The sequence below is a fragment of the Triticum dicoccoides genome, chromosome 2B (genome assembly GCF_002162155.2).
Source record: "Triticum dicoccoides isolate Atlit2015 ecotype Zavitan chromosome 2B, WEW_v2.0, whole genome shotgun sequence".
Taxonomy (NCBI): Eukaryota; Viridiplantae; Streptophyta; class Magnoliopsida; order Poales; family Poaceae; genus Triticum; species Triticum dicoccoides.
In genome coordinates this window covers 504,830,522-504,836,439 of record NC_041383.1, presented here as the reverse complement: position 1 = coordinate 504,836,439, position 5,918 = coordinate 504,830,522, and positions in this window count along the sequence as shown.

Here is a 5,918-nt window from a genome sequence, read left to right as displayed (position 1 = left end):
AGAGGCCAAAAGAGCCCAAGAAAAAAGGGCCAAAGTTCCTAACAAAACGAAAAAGAAAAAAAATGAGAGTAAAAGAGAGAAGGAACAATGTTACTATCCTTTTTCACACTTGTGCTTCAAAGTAGCATCATGTTCTTCATGATAGAGAGTCTCCTATTTTATCATTTTCATATATTACTAGTGCGAATTTTTCATTATAGAACTTGGCTTGTATATTCCAATGATGGGCTTCCTCAAATGCATGAGGTCTTCATGAGCAAGCAAGTTGGATGCACACCCGCTTAGTTTTCTTTTGAGCTTTCATACACTTATAGCTCTAGTGCATCCATTGCATGGCAATCCCTACTCACTCACATAGATATCAATTGATGGTCATCTCCATAGCCTATTAATTTTCCTAGTTGATGTGAGCACTTCCTTCTTCTTTTTGTCTACTACCACCTTTCTATTCCATCCATAGTGTTATATTCATGGCTCACACTAATGTATTGTGTGAGAGTTGAAAAAGTTGAAGCGTGTTAAAACCAATTGCTGGCTTGTCATCGGGTTGTGTATGATAAATACTTTGTGTTAAGAATATGGAGCATGACAAGATTATATGATTTTATAGGGATAACTTTTTGTAGCCATGCGATTTTGAAAAGACATGATTGCTTTTTAGTATGCTTCAAGTATTATTGTTTTTATGTCAATATTAAACTTTAGTTTTGAATTGTATGGATCTGAATATTTAGGCCACATAAAACAAATATTACTTGATAAACATGTTAAGTAGGATTCCACATCAAAAATTCTATTTTTATTATTTACCTACTCGAGGACGAGCAGGAGTTAATCTTGGGAGTGCTTGATACATCTCCAACGTATCTATAATTTTTTATTGTTCCTTACTAGTATTATATTATCCATCTTGGATGTTTTATATGCATTATTATGCTATTTTATATTAATTTTTGGGACTAACCTATTAACCTAGTGCCAAGTGCCAGTTGTTGTTTTTCCTTGTTTTTATCTTTATATAGAAAATCAATATCAAACGGAGTCCAAACGAAACAAAACTTTTTGAGGATTTTTCTTGAACCAGAAGACACACAGGAAGGAGGGGGTCAAAGGGACCACCAGTTGGCGACAAGCTTGGGAGGCGCGCCCAGGGGGTGCCCTCAAGCTTGTGGGGCCCCTGATGCTCCTTGAACCCTAATATTTGCTCCATAAATACCCCAATATTCCCTGTATACCAGAGGGCACACCAAAAATATTTCTCCGCCACCGCAAGCTTCTGTTCTCGTGAGATCCCATCCAGGGGCCTTTTTCGGCACTCCGCCAGAGGGGTATTCGATCACGGAGGGATTCTACATTAACCTTATTGCCCCACCGATGATGTGTGAGTAGTTTACCACAGACCTACGGGTCCATAGCTACTGCTAGATGGATTCTTCTCTCTCTCTTTGATCTTCAATATAATGTTCTCCTGGATGTTCTTGGAGATCTATTCGATATAATCTTCTTTTGCGATGCATTTGTTGAGATCCGATGAATTGTGAATTTATGATCAGATTATCTATGAATATTATTAGAGTCTTCTTTGAACTCTTTTATGCATGATTAAGATAGCTTTGTATTTCTCTCCAATCTATTGATTTGGTTTGGCCAACTAGATTGATTTTTCTTGCAATGGGAGAGGTGCTTTGTAGTGGGTTCAATCTTGCGGTGCTCATATCCAGTGACAGAAGGGGACATGACACGTATTTGCATTGTTGCCAGTAAGGATAAAAAGGTGGGTTTTATTGATATTGATTGGATCTATCCCTCTACATCATGTCATATCATCTTGGTTAAGGCGTTCCTCCATTCTTGTTAACCTAATACACTAGATGCATGTTGGATAGCGGGCGATGTGTAGATTAATAGTAGTAAATGCAGGCAAGAGTCGGTCAACTTGTCACGGACGTGATGCATATATTCATGATCATTGCCTTAAATATCGTCATAACTTTGCGCTTTTCTATCAATTGCTCAACAGTAATTTGTTTACCCACTGTATGCTTTCTTTCAAAAGAGAAGCCTCTAATGAAAACTATGGCCAGGTCTACTTTTATCATATTATTTTCAGATCTATAAAACCAAAAACACAAAATACCTTGCTGCAACTTATTTACCTTTACTTTATTTTGCATTTTTACTTATTTTTATACCTATTTCTGTCATATCTCATCCTTGCAAGTAACTGTGAAGGGATTGACAATCCTTTTTTCGCGTTGGGTGCAAGTATTTATTTTTTTGTGTAGGTGCAATCCTTCTGTTTTCCTCCTACTGGATTGATACCTTGGTTTTTAACTGAGGGAAATACTTATCTCTACTTTGCTGCATCACCCTTTGCTCTTCAAGGGAAAAATCAACGCAAGCTCAAGAAGTAGCATGCACCTGCTTTGAACGCCATGGCTCGACGTCGGCCCGGCTAGAGCTGCCGGCCTCCGCGTCATGTCGGGCACGCTTTGCATCGGTGACCCGCCGCGGCCCCCACGCCCGCGAGCTCCGTCGGCCATGGATCTGCGAAAATTGGAAGCAAGCGTGCGGAATCACTCGCCGAAGAAAGGAAACTAGACGTCGGAGGAGGGTGGATTGCGGCGAAGGGGGGCAAGAATAAGAAGGACGCGAAACCTAAAACACCCGCCGTGTCCCGTACATATAGCGGCGAAAGGGGATTTTTATGGGCCGTGTGTATTTTTTTACGGGCTGCGCCATTTTTACCGGACCTGTTTGGGCCTAAGAAAGAACAAAACCTATAAAACGACAGGAATTATAAGGGTCGGCGAGATTTTAGAGCAACTCTAGCCGATACCCTAAAAATAGAGGAGCAAAACGTCAGCTAAGTATGGTTGGCATTGGCGGGGGGCGCCCTGCGACTATGCAACGCCCGCCGGAGGTTGTTGGGGTCAATGGGCGGCGCCGGCGGCCGTAACTTCTTTCGCACCGGCAACAAAGAACCATGAACGCTGGCAAAAAGTTCCTATGAAACGTGGGTGTGGGCCGGCTATGCCATGACGTGGTCTTGGTTCGGACGGCCTTGTAGGAAAGAGACGCGGCCGAGAAAATGTGGATACAGACCGATGGCGGCAGTGGTGGCCGGGGGCAAGGCGGAGGGAGGGCAGGGGAAGAGAAAAGTGGACTGTGTCCCCGACCGACGTGCCGGGGGGACAAGGACGCGCGTCCCGCTCGTCCGTGCGTGTCCGTTTCAACGTAAACGCGATCCAAAGTTCCGTCGGGAATGGGTTAAAAGCGAAAAAAAAACATTTATCACTTTACATCCGTATGTTGGGCCGCGTTCTGTCCGTTTATTTCCAAACGAACACGGCCGGACCAGGTCGTGTTGGAGTTGGTCTTAAATTTTACTCCTCTGGCCGATTACAGGATTGGTTGTTGCTCCGAGACTGTTCTATTTGGACACTATACATCGCTTCCATGCGTACAGTATAAGCTTGTCTGCCATTTTTCGTGTCCCCCGCGCATGGCAATTTTTGCATCAACATACAGTGATGAATCGTACCTGCCATGGTGTGGATGGAGGCGGAGTGTTTCACGGACACGGAGAAAGCAACGTGTCCACCGGTATATCTGCCCGCGCCGCGTATCTCCGGGGCCATGTCCCGCGCAAACACACACATCTCCACCTGGATTCGAGGCAGCATCGATCATGTCCCACCCGCCCGCGCCGGTGCAGAACTATACGTACATGCACCTCGATCGTTCCGGTGAAAGGCATGCATGGTAGGCCGATCGCGCGTGCTTGGGTACATGCCAAACGCCCTGCACAGCAAACCAGATCCAGTGGCCGGCCACATGCATGCGTCCGGCCAGCAAGGTCGATGCTCGATGGATTGCCTAGTCCCGTGCTACTTGTGTGCACAGCAACACGGCCGGGACAAGTGACGGGGCACAAGGAAAGGAAGCCAACAAAAGCGGTGAGAGGACGGGGGGAATATTTTCTCGTGGTGAGGCCGACGGGCCAGCGTTATGGCTTGACAGTTCCCATGGCAGGCACAGTGTACGTGACAGACACATCAGGGCTTGGAATCTCACGCTAACGCCTACTGCCCACTCAGGGCCTGCTCCCCTCCCTTGTTCCTTGCATGGATTTGCCCTTCTCTCCTTCCGGTTTTGGGGCTCCAGGAGGGTCCCGCCCCCACAGCCGGTTCGACATCTCTCGTCTCGTGGCTATGGAGTTTTTCTTGCTCTTCCGAAAGGGACTGGGCGCTGTGACCAAGGCGATCGAAATCAAATCACGCGACAACTAAAGCTCTCAACTCTCATCACAGCGATCGATCATGGATAAACTTCTCGGACGGAAAGCATTAAGTTTGGAGAATGGAACGGAACGGATCGATCCGTAGCATTGCGGCGAGTGACATCACAACGTAATTACGCTGCGATAAGGCTGGATGACAGGCACTGCCGAAGAGGGACGGCAGGGAGGCCCCTGCGTCCACGGCTTTCCGTTCCCAGAAGTGGCCTCGTTTCTTTTCCCGTTTTCTGGTTTAGATCACGTTTTACAGAAGCTGTAATTTTTACTGAGCGAATCTCGATGGGGCAGGGCAGGGCAGGACGGTGAAAAAACCCGGTCAAATGAACTTGAACCTGATGGGAAGGCAGAGGTAAAACCCACGATTCACCCGTGCACAACTGTGTTGCATGTAACAGACGTTTTCTTTTCTTTTCTTTTTTCTTTTTGAAAAAAGGAGGTTAAACCCGGTCTCTGTATTAATCGATGTATGCGGCCATTTTTATTAATTATTTCGCAAAGATCTGACAAGAATATACATCAATCCACCTGAAGCCACCACTCACCTACAAACTCGATAATGTGTAGTGCTCTCACTCTCCATATATAAAATTGATGTCATCACCGATCCATCCACATAACGCATCGGGACCAACAGCCGGTGCAGCCTACCTAAAGCGCACACCATATGCATACGTTTTAGAAGCCGCCATCATCATCGGACCACTAAGTCATCTTCAGGAGAGAGTGTAAGTTTGGAAGCATATCAATCTACCTTGGTAGGCCGCTGATTGCGTGTTTGTATAGGATCAGAATAGTCCTAGATCACGGCATATACAAGGCAAGACTTGGAGTACAAGATGATAAGAGGAAAGCTACGAATCTTAACAAACTAGGAAGGTTCGGTCTAGTCTTATCTTCTGACTTAAACCAACTGTACAAGATATCTAGATGATTCTAGACTATTCTCAACAGCCCCTCTCAATCACACATTGGTCAAGGTGAGATTGCGCCTGAAGTATCAAGAAGTTTGTTTGCCACCCTTTCTCTGACAAAATGATAGTCAATCCCAATGTGCCTAGTGCGAGCATGAAACACAGGATTAGCTGATAGATAGGTTGCCCCAAGGTTGTCACACCATAGGCAAGGAGTTTCTCTTGTAGGTACTCGAAGTTCTTTCAAGAGTGATTGTAACCAAATGATTTCTACAGTAGCATTGGCCACAGACTTGTACTCTGCTTCTGTACTGGACCTTGACACATTAGCTTGTTTCCTAGCACTTCAGGATATCAAATTAGGACCAAAGTATACTGCAAAACCTCCTGTTGACCTCCTGTCATCGATGTCACCTGCCCAGTCTGCATCTGAGAAGGCACTTAATAAGGTAGATGATGACTTCATGTATGCTAATCCTAAGTTCATTGTATGCTTTATAAATCTGAGAATTCTCTTTGCTGCAGTCCAATGGACTGTTGTTGGTGCATGCAGATATTGACATTTTTTTTGACAATGAACGACAGTGGGAGAGGCTCCCACTGACTTTTGTATTACTCACAGACGGGTGTTACATGTTTACATGGGGGGGGGGGTTTGCAGGGTCCCCCTCTACCCTATATATGGAAAGAAGAAAATTTGTGCCTTC